The 25,539-nt window shown below is 47.9% G+C and overlaps 21 non-coding genes across 21 annotated transcripts; all 21 read left to right on the plus strand.

Moving 5' to 3' along the window:
• The first annotated feature begins 588 nt into the window (after positions 1-588).
• TRNAL-UAG (transfer RNA leucine (anticodon UAG)) lies at positions 589-670 on the plus strand. The gene has a single exon. It is a non-coding gene; the product is annotated as a tRNA-Leu (tRNA).
• A 1,144-nt stretch (positions 671-1,814) lies between these two features.
• Positions 1,815-1,897, plus strand: TRNAL-UAG (transfer RNA leucine (anticodon UAG)). The gene has a single exon. It is a non-coding gene; the product is annotated as a tRNA-Leu (tRNA).
• Positions 1,898-3,041: 1,144 nt separating this feature from the next.
• On the plus strand, positions 3,042-3,123 carry TRNAL-UAG (transfer RNA leucine (anticodon UAG)). The gene has a single exon. It is a non-coding gene; the product is annotated as a tRNA-Leu (tRNA).
• Positions 3,124-4,268: 1,145 nt separating this feature from the next.
• TRNAL-UAG (transfer RNA leucine (anticodon UAG)) lies at positions 4,269-4,350 on the plus strand. The gene has a single exon. It is a non-coding gene; the product is annotated as a tRNA-Leu (tRNA).
• A 1,144-nt stretch (positions 4,351-5,494) lies between these two features.
• On the plus strand, positions 5,495-5,576 carry TRNAL-UAG (transfer RNA leucine (anticodon UAG)). The gene has a single exon. It is a non-coding gene; the product is annotated as a tRNA-Leu (tRNA).
• Positions 5,577-6,720: 1,144 nt separating this feature from the next.
• On the plus strand, positions 6,721-6,802 carry TRNAL-UAG (transfer RNA leucine (anticodon UAG)). Its single transcript has one exon. It is a non-coding gene; the product is annotated as a tRNA-Leu (tRNA).
• Positions 6,803-7,946: 1,144 nt separating this feature from the next.
• TRNAL-UAG (transfer RNA leucine (anticodon UAG)) lies at positions 7,947-8,028 on the plus strand. The gene has a single exon. It is a non-coding gene; the product is annotated as a tRNA-Leu (tRNA).
• Positions 8,029-9,172: 1,144 nt separating this feature from the next.
• TRNAL-UAG (transfer RNA leucine (anticodon UAG)) lies at positions 9,173-9,254 on the plus strand. The gene has a single exon. It is a non-coding gene; the product is annotated as a tRNA-Leu (tRNA).
• A 1,144-nt stretch (positions 9,255-10,398) lies between these two features.
• Positions 10,399-10,480, plus strand: TRNAL-UAG (transfer RNA leucine (anticodon UAG)). The gene has a single exon. It is a non-coding gene; the product is annotated as a tRNA-Leu (tRNA).
• Positions 10,481-11,624: 1,144 nt separating this feature from the next.
• TRNAL-UAG (transfer RNA leucine (anticodon UAG)) lies at positions 11,625-11,706 on the plus strand. The gene has a single exon. It is a non-coding gene; the product is annotated as a tRNA-Leu (tRNA).
• A 1,144-nt stretch (positions 11,707-12,850) lies between these two features.
• Positions 12,851-12,932, plus strand: TRNAL-UAG (transfer RNA leucine (anticodon UAG)). The gene has a single exon. It is a non-coding gene; the product is annotated as a tRNA-Leu (tRNA).
• Positions 12,933-14,076: 1,144 nt separating this feature from the next.
• Positions 14,077-14,158, plus strand: TRNAL-UAG (transfer RNA leucine (anticodon UAG)). Its single transcript has one exon. It is a non-coding gene; the product is annotated as a tRNA-Leu (tRNA).
• A 1,144-nt stretch (positions 14,159-15,302) lies between these two features.
• TRNAL-UAG (transfer RNA leucine (anticodon UAG)) lies at positions 15,303-15,384 on the plus strand. Its single transcript has one exon. It is a non-coding gene; the product is annotated as a tRNA-Leu (tRNA).
• Positions 15,385-16,528: 1,144 nt separating this feature from the next.
• Positions 16,529-16,610, plus strand: TRNAL-UAG (transfer RNA leucine (anticodon UAG)). Its single transcript has one exon. It is a non-coding gene; the product is annotated as a tRNA-Leu (tRNA).
• A 1,144-nt stretch (positions 16,611-17,754) lies between these two features.
• On the plus strand, positions 17,755-17,836 carry TRNAL-UAG (transfer RNA leucine (anticodon UAG)). Its single transcript has one exon. It is a non-coding gene; the product is annotated as a tRNA-Leu (tRNA).
• Positions 17,837-18,980: 1,144 nt separating this feature from the next.
• Positions 18,981-19,062, plus strand: TRNAL-UAG (transfer RNA leucine (anticodon UAG)). The gene has a single exon. It is a non-coding gene; the product is annotated as a tRNA-Leu (tRNA).
• A 1,144-nt stretch (positions 19,063-20,206) lies between these two features.
• On the plus strand, positions 20,207-20,288 carry TRNAL-UAG (transfer RNA leucine (anticodon UAG)). The gene has a single exon. It is a non-coding gene; the product is annotated as a tRNA-Leu (tRNA).
• A 1,144-nt stretch (positions 20,289-21,432) lies between these two features.
• On the plus strand, positions 21,433-21,514 carry TRNAL-UAG (transfer RNA leucine (anticodon UAG)). The gene has a single exon. It is a non-coding gene; the product is annotated as a tRNA-Leu (tRNA).
• A 1,144-nt stretch (positions 21,515-22,658) lies between these two features.
• TRNAL-UAG (transfer RNA leucine (anticodon UAG)) lies at positions 22,659-22,740 on the plus strand. Its single transcript has one exon. It is a non-coding gene; the product is annotated as a tRNA-Leu (tRNA).
• A 1,144-nt stretch (positions 22,741-23,884) lies between these two features.
• Positions 23,885-23,966, plus strand: TRNAL-UAG (transfer RNA leucine (anticodon UAG)). Its single transcript has one exon. It is a non-coding gene; the product is annotated as a tRNA-Leu (tRNA).
• A 1,144-nt stretch (positions 23,967-25,110) lies between these two features.
• TRNAL-UAG (transfer RNA leucine (anticodon UAG)) lies at positions 25,111-25,192 on the plus strand. Its single transcript has one exon. It is a non-coding gene; the product is annotated as a tRNA-Leu (tRNA).
• The last annotated feature ends 347 nt before the right edge of the window (positions 25,193-25,539 follow it).

Genomic DNA, 25,539 nt, shown 5'->3' on the forward strand with positions numbered 1-25,539 from the left:
TCGAATGAGACAAAGCTAAGATTTGCGTTACGGCTGGGGTTGGTCCAGTAAGGATCCCACACACCATGGACCATCGGCGGAGGCCCCGGGTAGGCTTACACTGCGGGCTAATGGTGGACTTCTTTAAAAACGTGAGCACTAAATGGGGCGGGATGTTGACTGAAAGAATGCAGCTAGCTACAGAAATATGCAGAAATAAAGAAAACACATCTCATTGCATGCTTTAAAGAGCTTACTCTCCCTACCGGCAATGTTCCTGAACCTTCGCTTCCCAAACATTTTTAGAACCAAAAAAAACCTAGAAAAGATCTGACCTCCCTCACCGGGAATTGAACTCAAGACTGCTGGATGGAGGGGTGCTGACATTGACCACTAGGCTACCAGACTGCTGTTGAACAGAGCACTCCCGAAAGGTGACATTTCAATTTCAGGCTGACAAGTGTGCTTTATTGTTCAGTTCGGGCTTTGCAGAGCCAGTGCTAGAATTCAATCCAAGTTCATGCTTTGCTTTGATTTTGAATTAATGGCCAAACCAGCCAATCCCTAAAAAAATACAGGTCTCAGAGGCTCTCGTTTCAGTACCAGCAGGGTAGCGTGGCCGAGCGGTCTAAGGCGCTGGATTTAGGCTCCAGTCTCTTTGGAGGCGTGGGTTCGAATCCCACCGCTGCCAATAGCTGTTTCTTTTTTATCTTCATGCCACGTGTACAGACAGGACAATTGGGAGCCAGGGAATGGCATGTGTTTATGAATTCTTGCTTTTCTGAACACCCAGACTGAAAAGCACACATCTGACTCGTGTGCGTTTTCACCAAAAAAGGGTAAAGCATAAATCACTGTTCACTGAAAACGGACATGCGTTCACGATCCTGTCAATAAACACGTGCTTGGCAGGGCCACAAATCTGCCGACACGATGCCCTAATGAATGCACATCTCTTTGCCTTGGTAGTTGCTCCTTTTTGCAGCGCCTTTTCCTGCTGCATCACAAAAACTCAGTTCAAGACACTTGGCTCCATCCAGTGGAGCTCCTATGCCCAGCTTAGAAACCCCCAGGCACGAGATTGCAAGGTCCCTGGTAATTCTCCCACTCCTGGACACGTCGGAACCAAGTTTCGTATGCACTAGCAGCGAGAACAAAATCCCACATGTGAGGACAATAGGCGTCTTTCATTTAGGGCTAGTGTTAGGCTAAGAGTTTGCAGTAGCTCCTTGGGTCGAGTTAGGGGTCGAATGAGACAAAGCTAAGATTTGCGTTACGGCTGGGGTTGGTCCAGTAAGGATCCACACACCATGGACCATCGGCGGAGGCCCCGGGTAGGCTTACACTGCGGGCTAATGGTGGACTTCTTTAAAAACGTGAGCACTAAATGGGGCGGGATGTTGACTGAAAGAATGCAGCTAGCTACAGAAATATGCAGAAATAAAGAAAAACACATCTCATTGCATGCCTTTAAAGAGCTTACTCTCCCTACCGGCAATGTTCCTGAACCTTCGCTTCCCAAACATTTTTAGAACCAAAAAAAACCTAGAAAAGATCTGACCTCCCTCACCGGGAATTGAACTCAAGACTGCTGGATGGAGGGGTGCTGACATTGACCACTAGGCTACCAGACTGCTGTTGAACAGAGCACTCCCGAAAGGTGACATTTCAATTTCAGGCTGACAAGTGTGCTTTATTGTTCAGTTCGGGCTTTGCACAGCCAGTGCTAGAATTCAATCCAAGTTCATGCTTTGCTTTGATTTTGAATTAATGGCCAAACCAGCCAATCCCTAAAAAAATACAGGTCTCAGAGGCTCTCGTTTCAGTACCAGCAGGGTAGCGTGGCCGAGCGGTCTAAGGGCGCTGGATTTAGGCTCCAGTCTCTTTGGAGGCGTGGGTTCGAATCCCACCGCTGCCAATAGCTGTTTCTTTTTTATCTTCATGCCACGTGTACAGACAGGACAATTGGGAGCCAGGGAATGGCATGTGTTTATGAATTCTTGCTTTTCTGAACACCCAGACTGAAAGCACACATCTGACTCGTGTGCGTTTTCACAAAAAAAGGGTAAAGCATAATCACTGTTCACTGAAAACGGACATGCGTTCACGATCCTGTCAATAAACACGTTCTTGGCAGGGCCACAAATCTGCCGACACGATGCCCTAATGAATGCACATCTCTTTGCCTTGGTAGTTGCTCCTTTTTGCAGCGCCTTTTCCTGCTGCATCACAAAAACTCAGTTCAAGACACTTGGCTCCATCCAGTGGAGCTCCTATGCCCAGCTTAGAAACCCCCAGGCACGAGATTGCAAGGTCCCTGGTAATTCTCCCACTCCTGGACACGTCGGAACCAAGTTTCGTATGCACTAGCAGCGAGAACAAAATCCCACATGTGAGGACAATAGGCGTCTTTCATTTAGGGCTAGTGTTAGGCTAAGAGTTTGCAGTAGCTCCTTGGGTCGAGTTAGGGGTCGAATGAGACAAAGCTAAGATTTGCGTTACGGCTGGGGTTGGTCCAGTAAGGATCCCACACACCATGGACCATCGGCGGAGGCCCCGGGTAGGCTTACACTGCGGGCTAATGGTGGACTTCTTTAAAAACGTGAGCACTAAATGGGGCGGGATGTTGACTGAAAGAATGCAGCTAGCTACAGAAATATGCAGAAATAAAGAAAAACACATCTCATTGCATGCCTTTAAAGAGCTTACTCTCCCTACCGGCAATGTTCCTGAACCTTCGCTTCCCAAACATTTTTAGAACCAAAAAAAACCTAGAAAAGATCTGACCTCCCTCACCGGGAATTGAACTCAAGACTGCTGGATGGAGGGGTGCTGACATTGACCACTAGGCTACCAGACTGCTGTTGAACAGAGCACTCCCGAAAGGTGACATTTCAATTTCAGGCTGACAAGTGTGCTTTATTGTTCAGTTCGGGCTTTGCACAGCCAGTGCTAGAATTCAATCCAAGTTCATGCTTTTGCTTTGATTTTGAATTAATGGCCAAACCAGCCAATCCCTAAAAAAATACAGGTCTCAGAGGCTCTCGTTTCAGTACCAGCAGGGTAGCGTGGCCGAGCGGTCTAAGGCGCTGGATTTAGGCTCCAGTCTCTTTGGAGGCGTGGGTTCGAATCCCACCGCTGCCAATAGCTGTTTCTTTTTTATCTTCATGCCACGTGTACAGACAGGACAATTGGGAGCCAGGGAATGGCATGTGTTTATGAATTCTTGCTTTTCTGAACACCCAGACTGAAAGCACACATCTGACTCGTGTGCGTTTTCACCAAAAAAGGGTAAAGCATAAATCACTGTTCACTGAAAACGGGACATGCGTTCACGATCCTGTCAATAAACACGTGCTTGGCAGGGCCACAAATCTGCCGACACGATGCCCTAATGAATGCACATCTCTTTGCCTTGGTAGTTGCTCCTTTTTGCAGCGCCTTTTCCTGCTGCATCACAAAAACTCAGTTCAAGACACTTGGCTCCATCCAGTGGAGCTCCTATGCCCAGCTTAGAAACCCCCAGGCACGAGATTGCAAGGTCCCTGGTAATTCTCCCACTCCTGGACACGTCGGAACCAAGTTTCGTATGCACTAGCAGCGAGAACAAAATCCCACATGTGAGGACAATAGGCGTCTTTCATTTAGGGCTAGTGTTAGGCTAAGAGTTTGCAGTAGCTCCTTGGGTCGAGTTAGGGGTCGAATGAGACAAAGCTAAGATTTGCGTTACGGCTGGGGTTGGTCCAGTAAGGATCCCACACACCATGGACCATCGGCGGAGGCCCCGGGTAGGCTTACACTGCGGGCTAATGGTGGACTTCTTTAAAAACGTGAGCACTAAATGGGGCGGGATGTTGACTGAAAGAATGCAGCTAGCTACAGAAATATGCAGAAATAAAGAAAAACACATCTCATTGCATGCCTTTAAAGAGCTTACTCTCCCTACCGGCAATGTTCCTGAACCTTCGCTTCCCAAACATTTTTAGAACCAAAAAAAACCTAGAAAAGATCTGACCTCCCTCACCGGGAATTGAACTCAAGACTGCTGGATGGAGGGGTGCTGACATTGACCACTAGGCTACCAGACTGCTGTTGAACAGAGCACTCCCGAAAGGTGACATTTCAATTTCAGGCTGACAAGTGTGCTTTATTGTTCAGTTCGGGCTTTGCACAGCCAGTGCTAGAATTCAATCCAAGTTCATGCTTTGCTTTGATTTTGAATTAATGGCCAAACCAGCCAATCCCTAAAAAAATACAGGTCTCAGAGGCTCTCGTTTCAGTACCAGCAGGGTAGCGTGGCCGAGCGGTCTAAGGCGCTGGATTTAGGCTCCAGTCTCTTTGGAGGCGTGGGTTCGAATCCCACCGCTGCCAATAGCTGTTTCTTTTTTATCTTCATGCCACGTGTACAGACAGGACAATTGGGAGCCAGGGAATGGCATGTGTTTATGAATTCTTGCTTTTCTGAACACCCAGACTGAAAGCACACATCTGACTCGTGTGCGTTTTCACCAAAAAAGGGTAAAGCATAAATCACTGTTCACTGAAAACGGACATGCGTTCACGATCCTGTCAATAAACACGTGCTTGGCAGGGCCACAAATCTGCCGACACGATGCCCTAATGAATGCACATCTCTTTGCCTTGGTAGTTGCTCCTTTTTGCAGCGCCTTTTCCTGCTGCATCACAAAAACTCAGTTCAAGACACTTGGCTCCATCCAGTGGAGCTCCTATGCCCAGCTTAGAAACCCCCAGGCACGAGATTGCAAGGTCCCTGGTAATTCTCCCACTCCTGGACACGTCGGAACCAAGTTTCGTATGCACTAGCAGCGAGAACAAAATCCCACATGTGAGGACAATAGGCGTCTTTCATTTAGGGCTAGTGTTAGGCTAAGAGTTTGCAGTAGCTCCTTGGGTCGAGTTAGGGGTCGAATGAGACAAAGCTAAGATTTGCGTTACGGCTGGGGTTGGTCCAGTAAGGATCCCACACACCATGGACCATCGGCGGAGGCCCCGGGTAGGCTTACACTGCGGGCTAATGGTGGACTTCTTTAAAAACGTGAGCACTAAATGGGGCGGGATGTTGACTGAAAGAATGCAGCTAGCTACAGAAATATGCAGAAATAAAGAAAAACACATCTCATTGCATGCCTTTAAAGAGCTTACTCTCCCTACCGGCAATGTTCCTGAACCTTCGCTTCCCAAACATTTTTAGAACCAAAAAAAACCTAGAAAAGATCTGACCTCCCTCACCGGGAATTGAACTCAAGACTGCTGGATGGAGGGGTGCTGACATTGACCACTAGGCTACCAGACTGCTGTTGAACAGAGCACTCCCGAAAGGTGACATTTCAATTTCAGGCTGACAAGTGTGCTTTATTGTTCAGTTCGGGCTTTGCACAGCCAGTGCTAGAATTCAATCCAAGTTCATGCTTTGCTTTGATTTTGAATTAATGGCCAAACCAGCCAATCCCTAAAAAAATACAGGTCTCAGAGGCTCTCGTTTCAGTACCAGCAGGGTAGCGTGGCCGAGCGGTCTAAGGCGCTGGATTTAGGCTCCAGTCTCTTTGGAGGCGTGGGTTCGAATCCCACCGCTGCCAATAGCTGTTTCTTTTTTATCTTCATGCCACGTGTACAGACAGGACAATTGGGAGCCAGGGAATGGCATGTGTTTATGAATTCTTGCTTTTCTGAACACCCAGACTGAAAGCACACATCTGACTCGTGTGCGTTTTCACCAAAAAAGGGTAAAGCATAAATCACTGTTCACTGAAAACGGACATGCGTTCACGATCCTGTCAATAAACACGTGCTTGGCAGGGCCACAAATCTGCCGACACGATGCCCTAATGAATGCACATCTCTTTGCCTTGGTAGTTGCTCCTTTTTGCAGCGCCTTTTCCTGCTGCATCACAAAAACTCAGTTCAAGACACTTGGCTCCATCCAGTGGAGCTCCTATGCCCAGCTTAGAAACCCCCAGGCACGAGATTGCAAGGTCCCTGGTAATTCTCCCACTCCTGGACACGTCGGAACCAAGTTTCGTATGCACTAGCAGCGAGAACAAAATCCCACATGTGAGGACAATAGGCGTCTTTCATTTAGGGCTAGTGTTAGGCTAAGAGTTTGCAGTAGCTCCTTGGGTCGAGTTAGGGGTCGAATGAGACAAAGCTAAGATTTGCGTTACGGCTGGGGTTGGTCCAGTAAGGATCCCACACACCATGGACCATCGGCGGAGGCCCCGGGTAGGCTTACACTGCGGGCTAATGGTGGACTTCTTTAAAAACGTGAGCACTAAATGGGGCGGGATGTTGACTGAAAGAATGCAGCTAGCTACAGAAATATGCAGAAATAAAGAAAAACACATCTCATTGCATGCCTTTAAAGAGCTTACTCTCCCTACCGGCAATGTTCCTGAACCTTCGCTTCCCAAACATTTTTAGAACCAAAAAAAACCTAGAAAAGATCTGACCTCCCTCACCGGGAATTGAACTCAAGACTGCTGGATGGAGGGGTGCTGACATTGACCACTAGGCTACCAGACTGCTGTTGAACAGAGCACTCCCGAAAGGTGACATTTCAATTTCAGGCTGACAAGTGTGCTTTATTGTTCAGTTCGGGCTTTGCAGAGCCAGTGCTAGAATTCAATCCAAGTTCATGCTTTGCTTTGATTTTGAATTAATGGCCAAACCAGCCAATCCCTAAAAAAATACAGGTCTCAGAGGCTCTCGTTTCAGTACCAGCAGGGTAGCGTGGACGAGCGGTCTAAGGCGCTGGATTTAGGCTCCAGTCTCTTTGGAGGCGTGGGTTCGAATCCCACCGCTGCCAATAGCTGTTTCTTTTTTATCTTCATGCCACGTGTACAGACAGGACAATTGGGAGCCAGGGAATGGCATGTGTTTATGAATTCTTGCTTTTCTGAACACCCAGACTGAAAGCACACATCTGACTCGTGTGCGTTTTCACCAAAAAAGGGTAAAGCATAAATCACTGTTCACTGAAAACGGACATGCGTTCACGATCCTGTCAATAAACACGTGCTTGGCAGGGCCACAAATCTGCCGACACGATGCCCTAATGAATGCACATCTCTTTGCCTTGGTAGTTGCTCCTTTTTGCAGCGCCTTTTCCTGCTGCATCACAAAAACTCAGTTCAAGACACTTGGCTCCATCCAGTGGAGCTCCTATGCCCAGCTTAGAAACCCCCAGGCACGAGATTGCAAGGTCCCTGGTAATTCTCCCACTCCTGGACACGTCGGAACCAAGTTTCGTATGCACTAGCAGCGAGAACAAAATCCCACATGTGAGGACAATAGGCGTCTTTCATTTAGGGCTAGTGTTAGGCTAAGAGTTTGCAGTAGCTCCTTGGGTCGAGTTAGGGGTCGAATGAGACAAAGCTAAGATTTGCGTTACGGCTGGGGTTGGTCCAGTAAGGATCCCACACACCATGGACCATCGGCGGAGGCCCCGGGTAGGCTTACACTGCGGGCTAATGGTGGACTTCTTTAAAAACGTGAGCACTAAATGGGGCGGGATGTTGACTGAAAGAATGCAGCTAGCTACAGAAATATGCAGAAATAAAGAAAAACACATCTCATTGCATGCCTTTAAAGAGCTTACTCTCCCTACCGGCAATGTTCCTGAACCTTCGCTTCCCAAACATTTTTAGAACCAAAAAAAACCTAGAAAAGATCTGACCTCCCTCACCGGGAATTGAACTCAGGACTGCTGGATGGAGGGGTGCTGACATTGACCACTAGGCTACCAGACTGCTGTCGAACAGAGCACTCCCGAAAGGTGACATTTCAATTTCAGGCTGACAAGTGTGCTTTATTGTTCAGTTCGGGCTTTGCACAGCCAGTGCTAGAATTCAATCCAAGTTCATGCTTTGCTTTGATTTTGAATTAATGGCCAAACCAGCCAATCCCTAAAAAAATACAGGTCTCAGAGGCTCTCGTTTCAGTACCAGCAGGGTAGCGTGGCCGAGCGGTCTAAGGCGCTGGATTTAGGCTCCAGTCTCTTTGGAGGCGTGGGTTCGAATCCCACCGCTGCCAATAGCTGTTTCTTTTTTATCTTCATGCCACGTGTACAGACAGGACAATTGGGAGCCAGGGAATGGCATGTGTTTATGAATTCTTGCTTTTCTGAACACCCAGACTGAAAGCACACATCTGACTCGTGTGCGTTTTCACCAAAAAAGGGTAAAGCATAAATCACTGTTCACTGAAAACGGACATGCGTTCACGATCCTGTCAATAAACACGTTCAGGGCAGGGCCACAAATCTGCCGACACGATGCCCTAATGAATGCACATCTCTTTGCCTTGGTAGTTGCTCCTTTTTGCAGCGCCTTTTCCTGCTGCATCACAAAAACTCAGTTCAAGACACTTGGCTCCATCCAGTGGAGCTCCTATGCCCAGCTTAGAAACCCCCAGGCACGAGATTGCAAGGTCCCTGGTAATTCTCCCACTCCTGGACACGTCGGAACCAAGTTTCGTATGCACTAGCAGCGAGAACAAAATCCCACATGTGAGGACAATAGGCGTCTTTCATTTAGGGCTAGTGTTAGGCTAAGAGTTTGCAGTAGCTCCTTGGGTCGAGTTAGGGGTCGAATGAGACAAAGCTAAGATTTGCGTTACGGCTGGGGTTGGTCCAGTAAGGATCCCACACACCATGGACCATCGGCGGAGGCCCCGGGTAGGCTTACACTGCGGGCTAATGGTGGACTTCTTTAAAAACGTGAGCACTAAATGGGGCGGGATGTTGACTGAAAGAATGCAGCTAGCTACAGAAATATGCAGAAATAAAGAAAAACACATCTCATTGCATGCCTTTAAAGAGCTTACTCTCCCTACCGGCAATGTTCCTGAACCTTCGCTTCCCAAACATTTTTAGAACCAAAAAAAACCTAGAAAAGATCTGACCTCCCTCACCGGGAATTGAACTCAAGACTGCTGGATGGAGGGGTGCTGACATTGACCACTAGGCTACCAGACTGCTGTTGAACAGAGCACTCCCGAAAGGTGACATTTCAATTTCAGGCTGACAAGTGTGCTTTATTGTTCAGTTCGGGCTTTGCACAGCCAGTGCTAGAATTCAATCCAAGTTCATGCTTTGCTTTGATTTTGAATTAATGGCCAAACCAGCCAATCCCTAAAAAAATACAGGTCTCAGAGGCTCTTGTTTCAGTACCAGCAGGGTAGCGTGGCCGAGCGGTCTAAGGCGCTGGATTTAGGCTCCAGTCTCTTTGGAGGCGTGGGTTCGAATCCCACCGCTGCCAATAGCTGTTTCTTTTTTATCTTCATGCCACGTGTACAGACAGGACAATTGGGAGCCAGGGAATGGCATGTGTTTATGAATTCTTGCTTTTCTGAACACCCAGACTGAAAGCACACATCTGACTCGTGTGCGTTTTCACCAAAAAAGGGTAAAGCATAAATCACTGTTCACTGAAAACGGACATGCGTTCACGATCCTGTCAATAAACACGTGCTTGGCAGGGCCACAAATCTGCCGACACGATGCCCTAATGAATGCACATCTCTTTGCCTTGGTAGTTGCTCCTTTTTGCAGCGCCTTTTCCTGCTGCATCACAAAAACTCAGTTCAAGACACTTGGCTCCATCCAGTGGAGCTCCTATGCCCAGCTTAGAAACCCCCAGGCACGAGATTGCAAGGTCCCTGGTAATTCTCCCACTCCTGGACACGTCGGAACCAAGTTTCGTATGCACTAGCAGCGAGAACAAAATCCCACATGTGAGGACAATAGGCGTCTTTCATTTAGGGCTAGTGTTAGGCTAAGAGTTTGCAGTAGCTCCTTGGGTCGAGTTAGGGGTCGAATGAGACAAAGCTAAGATTTGCGTTACGGCTGGGGTTGGTCCAGTAAGGATCCCACACACCATGGACCATCGGCGGAGGCCCCGGGTAGGCTTACACTGCGGGCTAATGGTGGACTTCTTTAAAAACGTGAGCACTAAATGGGGCGGGATGTTGACTGAAAGAATGCAGCTAGCTACAGAAATATGCAGAAATAAAGAAAAACACATCTCATTGCATGCCTTTAAAGAGCTTACTCTCCCTACCGGCAATGTTCCTGAACCTTCGCTTCCCAAACATTTTTAGAACCAAAAAAAACCTAGAAAAGATCTGACCTCCCTCACCGGGAATTGAACTCAAGACTGCTGGATGGAGGGGTGCTGACATTGACCACTAGGCTACCAGACTGCTGTTGAACAGAGCACTCCCGAAAGGTGACATTTCAATTTCAGGCTGACAAGTGTGCTTTATTGTTCAGTTCGGGCTTTGCACAGCCAGTGCTAGAATTCAATCCAAGTTCATGCTTTGCTTTGATTTTGAATTAATGGCCAAACCAGCCAATCCCTAAAAAAATACAGGTCTCAGAGGCTCTCGTTTCAGTACCAGCAGGGTAGCGTGGCCGAGCGGTCTAAGGCGCTGGATTTAGGCTCCAGTCTCTTTGGAGGCGTGGGTTCGAATCCCACCGCTGCCAATAGCTGTTTCTTTTTTATCTTCATGCCACGTGTACAGACAGGACAATTGGGAGCCAGGGAATGGCATGTGTTTATGAATTCTTGCTTTTCTGAACACCCAGACTGAAAGCACACATCTGACTCGTGTGCGTTTTCACCAAAAAAGGGTAAAGCATAAATCACTGTTCACTGAAAACGGACATGCGTTCACGATCCTGTCAATAAACACGTGCTTGGCAGGGCCACAAATCTGCCGACACGATGCCCTAATGAATGCACATCTCTTTGCCTTGGTAGTTGCTCCTTTTTGCAGCGCCTTTTCCTGCTGCATCACAAAAACTCAGTTCAAGACACTTGGCTCCATCCAGTGGAGCTCCTATGCCCAGCTTAGAAACCCCCAGGCACGAGATTGCAAGGTCCCTGGTAATTCTCCCACTCCTGGACACGTCGGAACCAAGTTTCGTATGCACTAGCAGCGAGAACAAAATCCCACATGTGAGGACAATAGGCGTCTTTCATTTAGGGCTAGTGTTAGGCTAAGAGTTTGCAGTAGCTCCTTGGGTCGAGTTAGGGGTCGAATGAGACAAAGCTAAGATTTGCGTTACGGCTGGGGTTGGTCCAGTAAGGATCCCACACACCATGGACCATCGGCGGAGGCCCCGGGTAGGCTTACACTGCGGGCTAATGGTGGACTTCTTTAAAAACGTGAGCACTAAATGGGGCGGGATGTTGACTGAAAGAATGCAGCTAGCTACAGAAATATGCAGAAATAAAGAAAAACACATCTCATTGCATGCCTTTAAAGAGCTTACTCTCCCTACCGGCAATGTTCCTGAACCTTCGCTTCCCAAACATTTTTAGAACCAAAAAAAACCTAGAAAAGATCTGACCTCCCTCACCGGGAATTGAACTCAAGACTGCTGGATGGAGGGGTGCTGACATTGACCACTAGGCTACCAGACTGCTGTTGAACAGAGCACTCCCGAAAGGTGACATTTCAATTTCAGGCTGACAAGTGTGCTTTATTGTTCAGTTCGGGCTTTGCACAGCCAGTGCTAGAATTCAATCCAAGTTCATGCTTTGCTTTGATTTTGAATTAATGGCCAAACCAGCCAATCCCTAAAAAAATACAGGTCTCAGAGGCTCTCGTTTCAGTACCAGCAGGGTAGCGTGGCCGAGCGGTCTAAGGCGCTGGATTTAGGCTCCAGTCTCTTTGGAGGCGTGGGTTCGAATCCCACCGCTGCCAATAGCTGTTTCTTTTTTATCTTCATGCCACGTGTACAGACAGGACAATTGGGAGCCAGGGAATGGCATGTGTTTATGAATTCTTGCTTTTCTGAACACCCAGACTGAAAGCACACATCTGACTCGTGTGCGTTTTCACCAAAAAAGGGTAAAGCATAAATCACTGTTCACTGAAAACGGACATGCGTTCACGATCCTGTCAATAAACACGTGCTTGGCAGGGCCACAAATCTGCCGACACGATGCCCTAATGAATGCACATCTCTTTGCCTTGGTAGTTGCTCCTTTTTGCAGCGCCTTTTCCTGCTGCATCACAAAAACTCAGTTCAAGACACTTGGCTCCATCCAGTGGAGCTCCTATGCCCAGCTTAGAAACCCCCAGGCACGAGATTGCAAGGTCCCTGGTAATTCTCCCACTCCTGGACACGTCGGAACCAAGTTTCGTATGCACTAGCAGCGAGAACAAAATCCCACATGTGAGGACAATAGGCGTCTTTCATTTAGGGCTAGTGTTAGGCTAAGAGTTTGCAGTAGCTCCTTGGGTCGAGTTAGGGGTCGAATGAGACAAAGCTAAGATTTGCGTTACGGCTGGGGTTGGTCCAGTAAGGATCCCACACACCATGGACCATCGGCGGAGGCCCCGGGTAGGCTTACACTGCGGGCTAATGGTGGACTTCTTTAAAAACGTGAGCACTAAATGGGGCGGGATGTTGACTGAAAGAATGCAGCTAGCTACAGAAATATGCAGAAATAAAGAAAAACACATCTCATTGCATGCCTTTAAAGAGCTTACTCTCCCTACCGGCAATGTTCCTGAACCTTCGCTTCCCAAACATTTTTAGAACCAAAAAAAACCTAGAAAAGATCTGACCTCCCTCACCGGGAATTGAACTCAAGACTGCTGGATGGAGGGGTGCTGACATTGACCACTAGGCTACCAGACTGCTGTTGAACAGAGCACTCCCGAAAGGTGACATTTCAATTTCAGGCTGACAAGTGTGCTTTATTGTTCAGTTCGGGCTTTGCACAGCCAGTGCTAGAATTCAATCCAAGTTCATGCTTTGCTTTGATTTTGAATTAATGGCCAAACCAGCCAATCCCTAAAAAAATACAGGTCTCAGAGGCTCTCGTTTCAGTACCAGCAGGGTAGCGTGGCCGAGCGGTCTAAGGCGCTGGATTTAGGCTCCAGTCTCTTTGGAGGCGTGGGTTCGAATCCCACCGCTGCCAATAGCTGTTTCTTTTTTATCTTCATGCCACGTGTACAGACAGGACAATTGGGAGCCAGGGAATGGCATGTGTTTATGAATTCTTGCTTTTCTGAACACCCAGACTGAAAGCACACATCTGACTCGTGTGCGTTTTCACCAAAAAAGGGTAAAGCATAAATCACTGTTCACTGAAAACGGACATGCGTTCACGATCCTGTCAATAAACACGTGCTTGGCAGGGCCACAAATCTGCCGACACGATGCCCTAATGAATGCACATCTCTTTGCCTTGGTAGTTGCTCCTTTTTGCAGCGCCTTTTCCTGCTGCATCACAAAAACTCAGTTCAAGACACTTGGCTCCATCCAGTGGAGCTCCTATGCCCAGCTTAGAAACCCCCAGGCACGAGATTGCAAGGTCCCTGGTAATTCTCCCACTCCTGGACACGTCGGAACCAAGTTTCGTATGCACTAGCAGCGAGAACAAAATCCCACATGTGAGGACAATAGGCGTCTTTCATTTAGGGCTAGTGTTAGGCTAAGAGTTTGCAGTAGCTCCTTGGGTCGAGTTAGGGGTCGAATGAGACAAAGCTAAGATTTGCGTTACGGCTGGGGTTGGTCCAGTAAGGATCCCACACACCATGGACCATCGGCGGAGGCCCCGGGTAGGCTTACACTGCGGGCTAATGGTGGACTTCTTTAAAAACGTGAGCACTAAATGGGGCGGGATGTTGACTGAAAGAATGCAGCTAGCTACAGAAATATGCAGAAATAAAGAAAAACACATCTCATTGCATGCCTTTAAAGAGCTTACTCTCCCTACCGGCAATGTTCCTGAACCTTCGCTTCCCAAACATTTTTAGAACCAAAAAAAACCTAGAAAAGATCTGACCTCCCTCACCGGGAATTGAACTCAAGACTGCTGGATGGAGGGGTGCTGACATTGACCACTAGGCTACCAGACTGCTGTTGAACAGAGCACTCCCGAAAGGTGACATTTCAATTTCAGGCTGACAAGTGTGCTTTATTGTTCAGTTCGGGCTTTGCACAGCCAGTGCTAGAATTCAATCCAAGTTCATGCTTTGCTTTGATTTTGAATTAATGGCCAAACCAGCCAATCCCTAAAAAAATACAGGTCTCAGAGGCTCTCGTTTCAGTACCAGCAGGGTAGCGTGGCCGAGCGGTCTAAGGCGCTGGATTTAGGCTCCAGTCTCTTTGGAGGCGTGGGTTCGAATCCCACCGCTGCCAATAGCTGTTTCTTTTTTATCTTCATGCCACGTGTACAGACAGGACAATTGGGAGCCAGGGAATGGCATGTGTTTATGAATTCTTGCTTTTCTGAACACCCAGACTGAAAGCACACATCTGACTCGTGTGCGTTTTCACCAAAAAAGGGTAAAGCATAAATCACTGTTCACTGAAAACGGACATGCGTTCACGATCCTGTCAATAAACACGTGCTTGGCAGGGCCACAAATCTGCCGACACGATGCCCTAATGAATGCACATCTCTTTGCCTTGGTAGTTGCTCCTTTTTGCAGCGCCTTTTCCTGCTGCATCACAAAAACTCAGTTCAAGACACTTGGCTCCATCCAGTGGAGCTCCTATGCCCAGCTTAGAAACCCCCAGGCACGAGATTGCAAGGTCCCTGGTAATTCTCCCACTCCTGGACACGTCGGAACCAAGTTTCGTATGCACTAGCAGCGAGAACAAAATCCCACATGTGAGGACAATAGGCGTCTTTCATTTAGGGCTAGTGTTAGGCTAAGAGTTTGCAGTAGCTCCTTGGGTCGAGTTAGGGGTCGAATGAGACAAAGCTAAGATTTGCGTTACGGCTGGGGTTGGTCCAGTAAGGATCCCACACACCATGGACCATCGGCGGAGGCCCCGGGTAGGCTTACACTGCGGGCTAATGGTGGACTTCTTTAAAAACGTGAGCACTAAATGGGGCGGGATGTTGACTGAAAGAATGCAGCTAGCTACAGAAATATGCAGAAATAAAGAAAAACACATCTCATTGCATGCCTTTAAAGAGCTTACTCTCCCTACCGGCAATGTTCCTGAACCTTCGCTTCCCAAACATTTTTAGAACCAAAAAAAACCTAGAAAAGATCTGACCTCCCTCACCGGGAATTGAACTCAAGACTGCTGGATGGAGGGGTGCTGACATTGACCACTAGGCTACCAGACTGCTGTTGAACAGAGCACTCCCGAAAGGTGACATTTCAATTTCAGGCTGACAAGTGTGCTTTATTGTTCAGTTCGGGCTTTGCACAGCCAGTGCTAGAATTCAATCCAAGTTCATGCTTTGCTTTGATTTTGAATTAATGGCCAAACCAGCCAATCCCTAAAAAAATACAGGTCTCAGAGGCTCTCGTTTCAGTACCAGCAGGGTAGCGTGGCCGAGCGGTCTAAGGCGCTGGATTTAGGCTCCAGTCTCTTTGGAGGCGTGGGTTCGAATCCCACCGCTGCCAATAGCTGTTTCTTTTTTATCTTCATGCCACGTGTACAGACAGGACAATTGGGAGCCAGGGAATGGCATGTGTTTATGAATTCTTGCTTTTCTGAACACCCAGACTGAAAGCACACATCTGACTCGTGTGCGTTTTCACCAAAAAAGGGTAAAGCATAAATCACTGTTCACTGAAAACGGACATGCGTTCACGATCCTGTCAATAAACACGTGCTTGGCAGGGCCACAAATCTGCCGACACGATGCCCTAATGAATGCACATCTCTTTGCCTTGGTAGTTGCTCCTTTTTGCAGCGCCTTTTCCTGCTGCATCACAAAAACTCAGTTCAAGACACTTGGCTCCATCCAGTGGAGCTCCTATGCCCAGCTTAGAAACCCCCAGGCACGAGATTGCAAGGTCCCTGGTAATTCTCCCACTCCTGGACACGTCGGAACCAAGTTTCGTATGCACTAGCAGCGAGAACAAAATCCCACATGTGAGGACAATAGGCGTCTTTCATTTAGGGCTAGTGTTAGGCTAAGAGTTTGCAGTAGCTCCTTGGGTCGAGTTAGGGGTCGAATGAGACAAAGCTAAGATTTGCGTTACGGCTGGGGTTGGTCCAGTAAGGATCCCACACACCATGGACCATCGGCGGAGGCCCCGGGTAGGCTTACACTGCGGGCTAATGGTGGACTTCTTTAAAAACGTGAGCACTAAATGGGGCGGGATGTTGACTGAAAGAATGCAGCTAGCTACAGAAATATGCAGAAATAAAGAAAAACACATCTCATTGCATGCCTTTAAAGAGCTTACTCTCCCTACCGGCAATGTTCCTGAACCTTCGCTTCCCAAACATTTTTAGAACCAAAAAAAACCTAGAAAAGATCTGACCTCCCTCACCGGGAATTGAACTCAAGACTGCTGGATGGAGGGGTGCTGACATTGACCACTAGGCTACCAGACTGCTGTTGAACAGAGCACTCCCGAAAGGTGACATTTCAATTTCAGGCTGACAAGTGTGCTTTATTGTTCAGTTCGGGCTTTGCACAGCCAGTGCTAGAATTCAATCCAAGTTCATGCTTTGCTTTGATTTTGAATTAATGGCCAAACCAGCCAATCCCTAAAAAAATACAGGTCTCAGAGGCTCTCGTTTCAGTACCAGCAGGGTAGCGTGGCCGAGCGGTCTAAGGCGCTGGATTTAGGCTCCAGTCTCTTTGGAGGCGTGGGTTCGAATCCCACCGCTGCCAATAGCTGTTTCTTTTTTATCTTCATGCCACGTGTACAGACAGGACAATTGGGAGCCAGGGAATGGCATGTGTTTATGAATTCTTGCTTTTCTGAACACCCAGACTGAAAGCACACATCTGACTCGTGTGCGTTTTCACCAAAAAAGGGTAAAGCATAAATCACTGTTCACTGAAAACGGACATGCGTTCACGATCCTGTCAATAAACACGTGCTTGGCAGGGCCACAAATCTGCCGACACGATGCCCTAATGAATGCACATCTCTTTGCCTTGGTAGTTGCTCCTTTTTGCAGCGCCTTTTCCTGCTGCATCACAAAAACTCAGTTCAAGACACTTGGCTCCATCCAGTGGAGCTCCTATGCCCAGCTTAGAAACCCCCAGGCACGAGATTGCAAGGTCCCTGGTAATTCTCCCACTCCTGGACACGTCGGAACCAAGTTTCGTATGCACTAGCAGCGAGAACAAAATCCCACATGTGAGGACAATAGGCGTCTTTCATTTAGGGCTAGTGTTAGGCTAAGAGTTTGCAGTAGCTCCTTGGGTCGAGTTAGGGGTCGAATGAGACAAAGCTAAGATTTGCGTTACGGCTGGGGTTGGTCCAGTAAGGATCCCACACACCATGGACCATCGGCGGAGGCCCCGGGTAGGCTTACACTGCGGGCTAATGGTGGACTTCTTTAAAAACGTGAGCACTAAATGGGGCGGGATGTTGACTGAAAGAATGCAGCTAGCTACAGAAATATGCAGAAATAAAGAAAAACACATCTCATTGCATGCCTTTAAAGAGCTTACTCTCCCTACCGGCAATGTTCCTGAACCTTCGCTTCCCAAACATTTTTAGAACCAAAAAAAACCTAGAAAAGATCTGACCTCCCTCACCGGGAATTGAACTCAAGACTGCTGGATGGAGGGGTGCTGACATTGACCACTAGGCTACCAGACTGCTGTTGAACAGAGCACTCCCGAAAGGTGACATTTCAATTTCAGGCTGACAAGTGTGCTTTATTGTTCAGTTCGGGCTTTGCAGAGCCAGTGCTAGAATTCAATCCAAGTTCATGCTTTGCTTTGATTTTGAATTAATGGCCAAACCAGCCAATCCCTAAAAAAATACAGGTCTCAGAGGCTCTCGTTTCAGTACCAGCAGGGTAGCGTGGACGAGCGGTCTAAGGCGCTGGATTTAGGCTCCAGTCTCTTTGGAGGCGTGGGTTCGAATCCCACCGCTGCCAATAGCTGTTTCTTTTTTATCTTCATGCCACGTGTACAGACAGGACAATTGGGAGCCAGGGAATGGCATGTGTTTATGAATTCTTGCTTTTCTGAACACCCAGACTGAAAGCACACATCTGACTCGTGTGCGTTTTCACCAAAAAAGGGTAAAGCATAAATCACTGTTCACTGAAAACGGACATGCGTTCACGATCCTGTCAATAAACACGTGCTTGGCAGGGCCACAAATCTGCCGACACGATGCCCTAATGAATGCACATCTCTTTGCCTTGGTAGTTGCTCCTTTTTGCAGCGCCTTTTCCTGCTGCATCACAAAAACTCAGTTCAAGACACTTGGCTCCATCCAGTGGAGCTCCTATGCCCAGCTTAGAAACCCCCAGGCACGAGATTGCAAGGTCCCTGGTAATTCTCCCACTCCTGGACACGTCGGAACCAAGTTTCGTATGCACTAGCAGCGAGAACAAAATCCCACATGTGAGGACAATAGGCGTCTTTCATTTAGGGCTAGTGTTAGGCTAAGAGTTTGCAGTAGCTCCTTGGGTCGAGTTAGGGGTCGAATGAGACAAAGCTAAGATTTGCGTTACGGCTGGGGTTGGTCCAGTAAGGATCCCACACACCATGGACCATCGGCGGAGGCCCCGGGTAGGCTTACACTGCGGGCTAATGGTGGACTTCTTTAAAAACGTGAGCACTAAATGGGGCGGGATGTTGACTGAAAGAATGCAGCTAGCTACAGAAATATGCAGAAATAAAGAAAAACACATCTCATTGCATGCCTTTAAAGAGCTTACTCTCCCTACCGGCAATGTTCCTGAACCTTCGCTTCCCAAACATTTTTAGAACCAAAAAAAACCTAGAAAAGATCTGACCTCCCTCACCGGGAATTGAACTCAAGACTGCTGGATGGAGGGGTGCTGACATTGACCACTAGGCTACCAGACTGCTGTTGAACAGAGCACTCCCGAAAGGTGACATTTCAATTTCAGGCTGACAAGTGTGCTTTATTGTTCAGTTCGGGCTTTGCAGAGCCAGTGCTAGAATTCAATCCAAGTTCATGCTTTGCTTTGATTTTGAATTAATGGCCAAACCAGCCAATCCCTAAAAAAATACAGGTCTCAGAGGCTCTCGTTTCAGTACCAGCAGGGTAGCGTGGACGAGCGGTCTAAGGCGCTGGATTTAGGCTCCAGTCTCTTTGGAGGCGTGGGTTCGAATCCCACCGCTGCCAATAGCTGTTTCTTTTTTATCTTCATGCCACGTGTACAGACAGGACAATTGGGAGCCAGGGAATGGCATGTGTTTATGAATTCTTGCTTTTCTGAACACCCAGACTGAAAGCACACATCTGACTCGTGTGCGTTTTCACCAAAAAAGGGTAAAGCATAAATCACTGTTCACTGAAAACGGACATGCGTTCACGATCCTGTCAATAAACACGTGCTTGGCAGGGCCACAAATCTGCCGACACGATGCCCTAATGAATGCACATCTCTTTGCCTTGGTAGTTGCTCCTTTTTGCAGCGCCTTTTCCTGCTGCATCACAAAAACTCAGTTCAAGACACTTGGCTCCATCCAGTGGAGCTCCTATGCCCAGCTTAGAAACCCCCAGGCACGAGATTGCAAGGTCCCTGGTAATTCTCCCACTCCTGGACACGTCGGAACCAAGTTTCGTATGCACTAGCAGCGAGAACAAAATCCCACATGTGAGGACAATAGGCGTCTTTCATTTAGGGCTAGTGTTAGGCTAAGAGTTTGCAGTAGCTCCTTGGGTCGAGTTAGGGGTCGAATGAGACAAAGCTAAGATTTGCGTTACGGCTGGGGTTGGTCCAGTAAGGATCCCACACACCATGGACCATCGGCGGAGGCCCCGGGTAGGCTTACACTGCGGGCTAATGGTGGACTTCTTTAAAAACGTGAGCACTAAATGGGGCGGGATGTTGACTGAAAGAATGCAGCTAGCTACAGAAATATGCAGAAATAAAGAAAAACACATCTCATTGCATGCCTTTAAAGAGCTTACTCTCCCTACCGGCAATGTTCCTGAACCTTCGCTTCCCAAACATTTTTAGAACCAAAAAAAACCTAGAAAAGATCTGACCTCCCTCACCGGGTATTGAACTCAGGACTGCTGGATGGAGGGGTGCTGACATTGACCACTAGGCTACCAGACTGCTGTCGAACAGAGCACTCCCGAAAGGTGACATTTCAATTTCAGGCTGACAAGTGTGCTTTATTGTTCAGTTCGGGCTTTGCACAGCCAGTGCTAGAATTCAATCCAAGTTCATGCTTTGCTTTGATTTTGAATTAATGGCCAAACCAGCCAATCCCTAAAAAAATACAGGTCTCAGAGGCTCTCGTTTCAGTACCAGCAGGGTAGCGTGGCCGAGCGGTCTAAGGCGCTGGATTTAGGCTCCAGTCTCTTTGGAGGCGTGGGTTCGAATCCCACCGCTGCCAATAGCTGTTTCTTTTTTATCTTCATGCCACGTGTACAGACAGGACAATTGGGAGCCAGGGAATGGCATGTGTTTATGAATTCTTGCTTTTCTGAACACCCAGACTGAAAGCACACATCTGACTCGTGTGCGTTTTCACCAAAAAAGGGTAAAGCATAAATCACTGTTCACTGAAAACGGACATGCGTTCACGATCCTGTCAATAAACACGTTCAGGGCAGGGCCACAAATCTGCCGACACGATGCCCTAATGAATGCACATCTCTTTGCCTTGGTAGTTGCTCCTTTTTGCAGCGCCTTTTCCTGCTGCATCACAAAAACTCAGTTCAAGACACTTGGCTCCATCCAGTGGAGCTCCTATGCCCAGCTTAGAAACCCCCAGGCACGAGATTGCAAGGTCCCTGGTAATTCTCCCACTCCTGGACACGTCGGAACCAAGTTTCGTATGCACTAGCAGCGAGAACAAAATCCCACATGTGAGGACAATAGGCGTCTTTCATTTAGGGCTAGTGTTAGGCTAAGAGTTTGCAGTAGCTCCTTGGGTCGAGTTAGGGGTCGAATGAGACAAAGCTAAGATTTGCGTTACGGCTGGGGTTGGTCCAGTAAGGATCCCACACACCATGGACCATCGGCGGAGGCCCCGGGTAGGCTTACACTGCGGGCTAATGGTGGACTTCTTTAAAAACGTGAGCACTAAATGGGGCGGGATGTTGACTGAAAGAATGCAGCTAGCTACAGAAATATGCAGAAATAAAGAAAAACACATCTCATTGCATGCCTTTAAAGAGCTTACTCTCCCTACCGGCAATGTTCCTGAACCTTCGCTTCCCAAACATTTTTAGAACCAAAAAAAACCTAGAAAAGATCTGACCTCCCTCACCGGGAATTGAACTCAAGACTGCTGGATGGAGAGGTGCTGACATTGACCACTAGGCTACCAGACTGCTGTTGAACAGAGCACTCCCGAAAGGTGACATTTCAATTTCAGGCTGACAAGTGTGCTTTATTGTTCAGTTCGGGCTTTGCACAGCCAGTGCTAGAATTCAATCCAAGTTCATGCTTTGCTTTGATTTTGAATTAATGGCCAAACCAGCCAATCCCTAAAAAAATACAGGTCTCAGAGGCTCTCGTTTCAGTACCAGCAGGGTAGCGTGGCCGAGCGGTCTAAGGCGCTGGATTTAGGCTCCAGTCTCTTTGGAGGCGTGGGTTCGAATCCCACCGCTGCCAATAGCTGTTTCTTTTTTATCTTCATGCCACGTGTACAGACAGGACAATTGGGAGCCAGGGAATGGCATGTGTTTATGAATTCTTGCTTTTCTGAACACCCAGACTGAAAGCACACATCTGACTCGTGTGCGTTTTCACCAAAAAAGGGTAAAGCATAAATCACTGTTCACTGAAAACGGACATGCGTTCACGATCCTGTCAATAAACACGTGCTTGGCAGGGCCACAAATCTGCCGACACGATGCCCTAATGAATGCACATCTCTTTGCCTTGGTAGTTGCTCCTTTTTGCAGCGCCTTTTCCTGCTGCATCACAAAAACTCAGTTCAAGACACTTGGCTCCATCCAGTGGAGCTCCTATGCCCAGCTTAGAAACCCCCAGGCACGAGATTGCAAGGTCCCTGGTAATTCTCCCACTCCTGGACACGTCGGAACCAAGTTTCGTATGCACTAGCAGCGAGAACAAAATCCCACATGTGAGGACAATAGGCGTCTTTCATTTAGGGCTAGTGTTAGGCTAAGAGTTTGCAGTAGCTCCTTGGGTCGAGTTAGGGGTCGAATGAGACAAAGCTAAGATTTGCGTTACGGCTGGGGTTGGTCCAGTAAGGATCCCACACACCATGGACCATCGGCGGAGGCCCCGGGTAGGCTTACACTGCGGGCTAATGGTGGACTTCTTTAAAAACGTGAGCACTAAATGGGGCGGGATGTTGACTGAAAGAATGCAGCTAGCTACAGAAATATGCAGAAATAAAGAAAAACACATCTCATTGCATGCCTTTAAAGAGCTTACTCTCCCTACCGGCAATGTTCCTGAACCTTCGCTTCCCAAACATTTTTAGAACCAAAAAAAACCTAGAAAAGATCTGACCTCCCTCACCGGGAATTGAACTCAAGACTGCTGGATGGAGGGGTGCTGACATTGACCACTAGGCTACCAGACTGCTGTCGAACAGAGCACTCCCGAAAGGTGACATTTCAATTTCAGGCTGACAAGTGTGCTTTATTGTTCAGTTCGGGCTTTGCACAGCCAGTGCTAGAATTCAATCCAAGTTCATGCTTTGCTTTGATTTTGAATTAATGGCCAAACCAGCCAATCCCTAAAAAAATACAGGTCTCAGAGGCTCTCGTTTCAGTACCAGCAGGGTAGCGTGGCCGAGCGGTCTAAGGCGCTGGATTTAGGCTCCAGTCTCTTTGGAGGCGTGGGTTCGAATCCCACCGCTGCCAATAGCTGTTTCTTTTTTATCTTCATGCCACGTGTACAGACAGGACAATTGGGAGCCAGGGAATGGCATGTGTTTATGAATTCTTGCTTTTCTGAACACCCAGACTGAAAGCACACATCTGACTCGTGTGCGTTTTCACCAAAAAAGGGTAAAGCATAAATCACTGTTCACTGAAAACGGACATGCGTTCACGATCCTGTCAATAAACACGTGCTTGGCAGGGCCACAAATCTGCCGACACGATGCCCTAATGAATGCACATCTCTTTGCCTTGGTAGTTGCTCCTTTTTGCAGCGCCTTTTCCTGCTGCATCACAAAAACTCAGTTCAAGACACTTGGCTCCATCCAGTGGAGCTCCTATGCCCAGCTTAGAAACCCCCAGGCACGAGATTGCAAGGTCCCTGGTAATTCTCCCACTCCTGGACACGTCGGAACCAAGTTTCGTATGCACTAGCAGCGAGAACAAAATCCCACATGTGAGGACAATAGGCGTCTTTCATTTAGGGCTAGTGTTAGGCTAAGAGTTTGCAGTAGCTCCTTGGGTCGAGTTAGGGGTCGAATGAGACAAAGCTAAGATTTGCGTTACGGCTGGGGTTGGTCCAGTAAGGATCCCACACACCATGGACCATCGGCGGAGGCCCCGGGTAGGCTTACACTGCGGGCTAATGGTGGACTTCTTTAAAAACGTGAGCACTAAATGGGGCGGGATGTTGACTGAAAGAATGCAGCTAGCTACAGAAATATGCAGAAATAAAGAAAAACACATCTCATTGCATGCCTTTAAAGAGCTTACTCTCCCTACCGGCAATGTTCCTGAACCTTCGCTTCCCAAACATTTTTAGAACCAAAAAAAACCTAGAAAAGATCTGACCTCCCTCACCGGGAATTGAACTCAAGACTGCTGGATGGAGGGGTGCTGACATTGACCACTAGGCTACCAGACTGCTGTTGAACAGAGCACTCCCGAAAGGTGACATTTCAATTTCAGGCTGACAAGTGTGCTTTATTGTTCAGTTCGGGCTTTGCACAGCCAGTGCTAGAATTCAATCCAAGTTCATGCTTTGCTTTGATTTTGAATTAATGGCCAAACCAGCCAATCCCTAAAAAAATACAGGTCTCAGAGGCTCTCGTTTCAGTACCAGCAGGGTAGCGTGGCCGAGCGGTCTAAGGCGCTGGATTTAGGCTCCAGTCTCTTTGGAGGCGTGGGTTCGAATCCCACCGCTGCCAATAGCTGTTTCTTTTTTATCTTCATGCCACGTGTACAGACAGGACAATTGGGAGCCAGGGAATGGCATGTGTTTATGAATTCTTGCTTTTCTGAACACCCAGACTGAAAGCACACATCTGACTCGTGTGCGTTTTCACCAAAAAAGGGTAAAGCATAAATCACTGTTCACTGAAAACGGACATGCGTTCACGATCCTGTCAATAAACACGTGCTTGGCAGGGCCACAAATCTGCCGACACGATGCCCTAATGAATGCACATCTCTTTGCCTTGGTAGTTGCTCCTTTTTGCAGCGCCTTTTCCTGCTGCATCACAAAAACTCAGTTCAAGACACTTGGCTCCATCCAGTGGAGCTCCTATGCCCAGCTTAGAAACCCCCAGGCACGAGATTGCAAGGTCCCTGGTAATTCTCCCACTCCTGGACACGTCGGAACCAAGTTTCGTATGCACTAGCAGCGAGAACAAAATCCCACATGTGAGGACAATAGGCGTCTTTCATTTAGGGCTAGTGTTAGGCTAAGAGTTTGCAGTAGCTCCTTGGGTCGAGTTAGGGGTCGAATGAGACAAAGCTAAGATTTGCGTTACGGCTGGGGTTGGTCCAGTAAGGATCCCACACACCATGGACCATCGGCGGAGGCCCCGGGTAGGCTTACACTGCGGGCTAATGGTGGACTTCTTTAAAAACGTGAGCACTAAATGGGGCGGGATGTTGACTGAAAGAATGCAGCTAGCTACAGAAATATGCAGAAATAAAGAAAAACACATCTCATTGCATGCCTTTAAAGAGCTTACTCTCCCTACCGGCAATGTTCCTGAACCTTCGCTTCCCAAACATTTTTAGAACCAAAAAAAACCTAGAAAAGATCTGACCTCCCTCACCGGGAATTGAACTCAAGACTGCTGGATGGAGGGGTGCTGACATTGACCACTAGGCTACCAGACTGCTGTTGAACAGAGCACTCCCGAAAGGTGACATTTCAATTTCAGGCTGACAAGTGTGCTTTATTGTTCAGTTCGGGCTTTGCACAGCCAGTGCTAGAATTCAATCCAAGTTCATGCTTTGCTTTGATTTTGAATTAATGGCCAAACCAGCCAATCCCTAAAAAAATACAGGTCTCAGAGGCTCTCGTTTCAGTACCAGCAGGGTAGCGTGGCCGAGCGGTCTAAGGCGCTGGATTTAGGCTCCAGTCTCTTTGGAGGCGTGGGTTCGAATCCCACCGCTGCCAATAGCTGTTTCTTTTTTATCTTCATGCCACGTGTACAGACAGGACAATTGGGAGCCAGGGAATGGCATGTGTTTATGAATTCTTGCTTTTCTGAACACCCAGACTGAAAGCACACATCTGACTCGTGTGCGTTTTCACCAAAAAAGGGTAAAGCATAAATCACTGTTCACTGAAAACGGACATGCGTTCACGATCCTGTCAATAAACACGTGCTTGGCAGGGCCACAAATCTGCCGACACGATGCCCTAATGAATGCACATCTCTTTGCCTTGGTAGTTGCTCCTTTTTGCAGCGCCTTTTCCTGCTGCATCACAAAAACTCAGTTCAAGACACTTGGCTCCATCCA

Source organism: Ambystoma mexicanum, chromosome 1p (assembly GCF_040938575.1).
Source record: "Ambystoma mexicanum isolate Mex_15411 chromosome 1p, UKY_AmexF1_1, whole genome shotgun sequence".
NCBI classification, from domain to species: Eukaryota; Metazoa; Chordata; class Amphibia; order Caudata; family Ambystomatidae; genus Ambystoma; species Ambystoma mexicanum.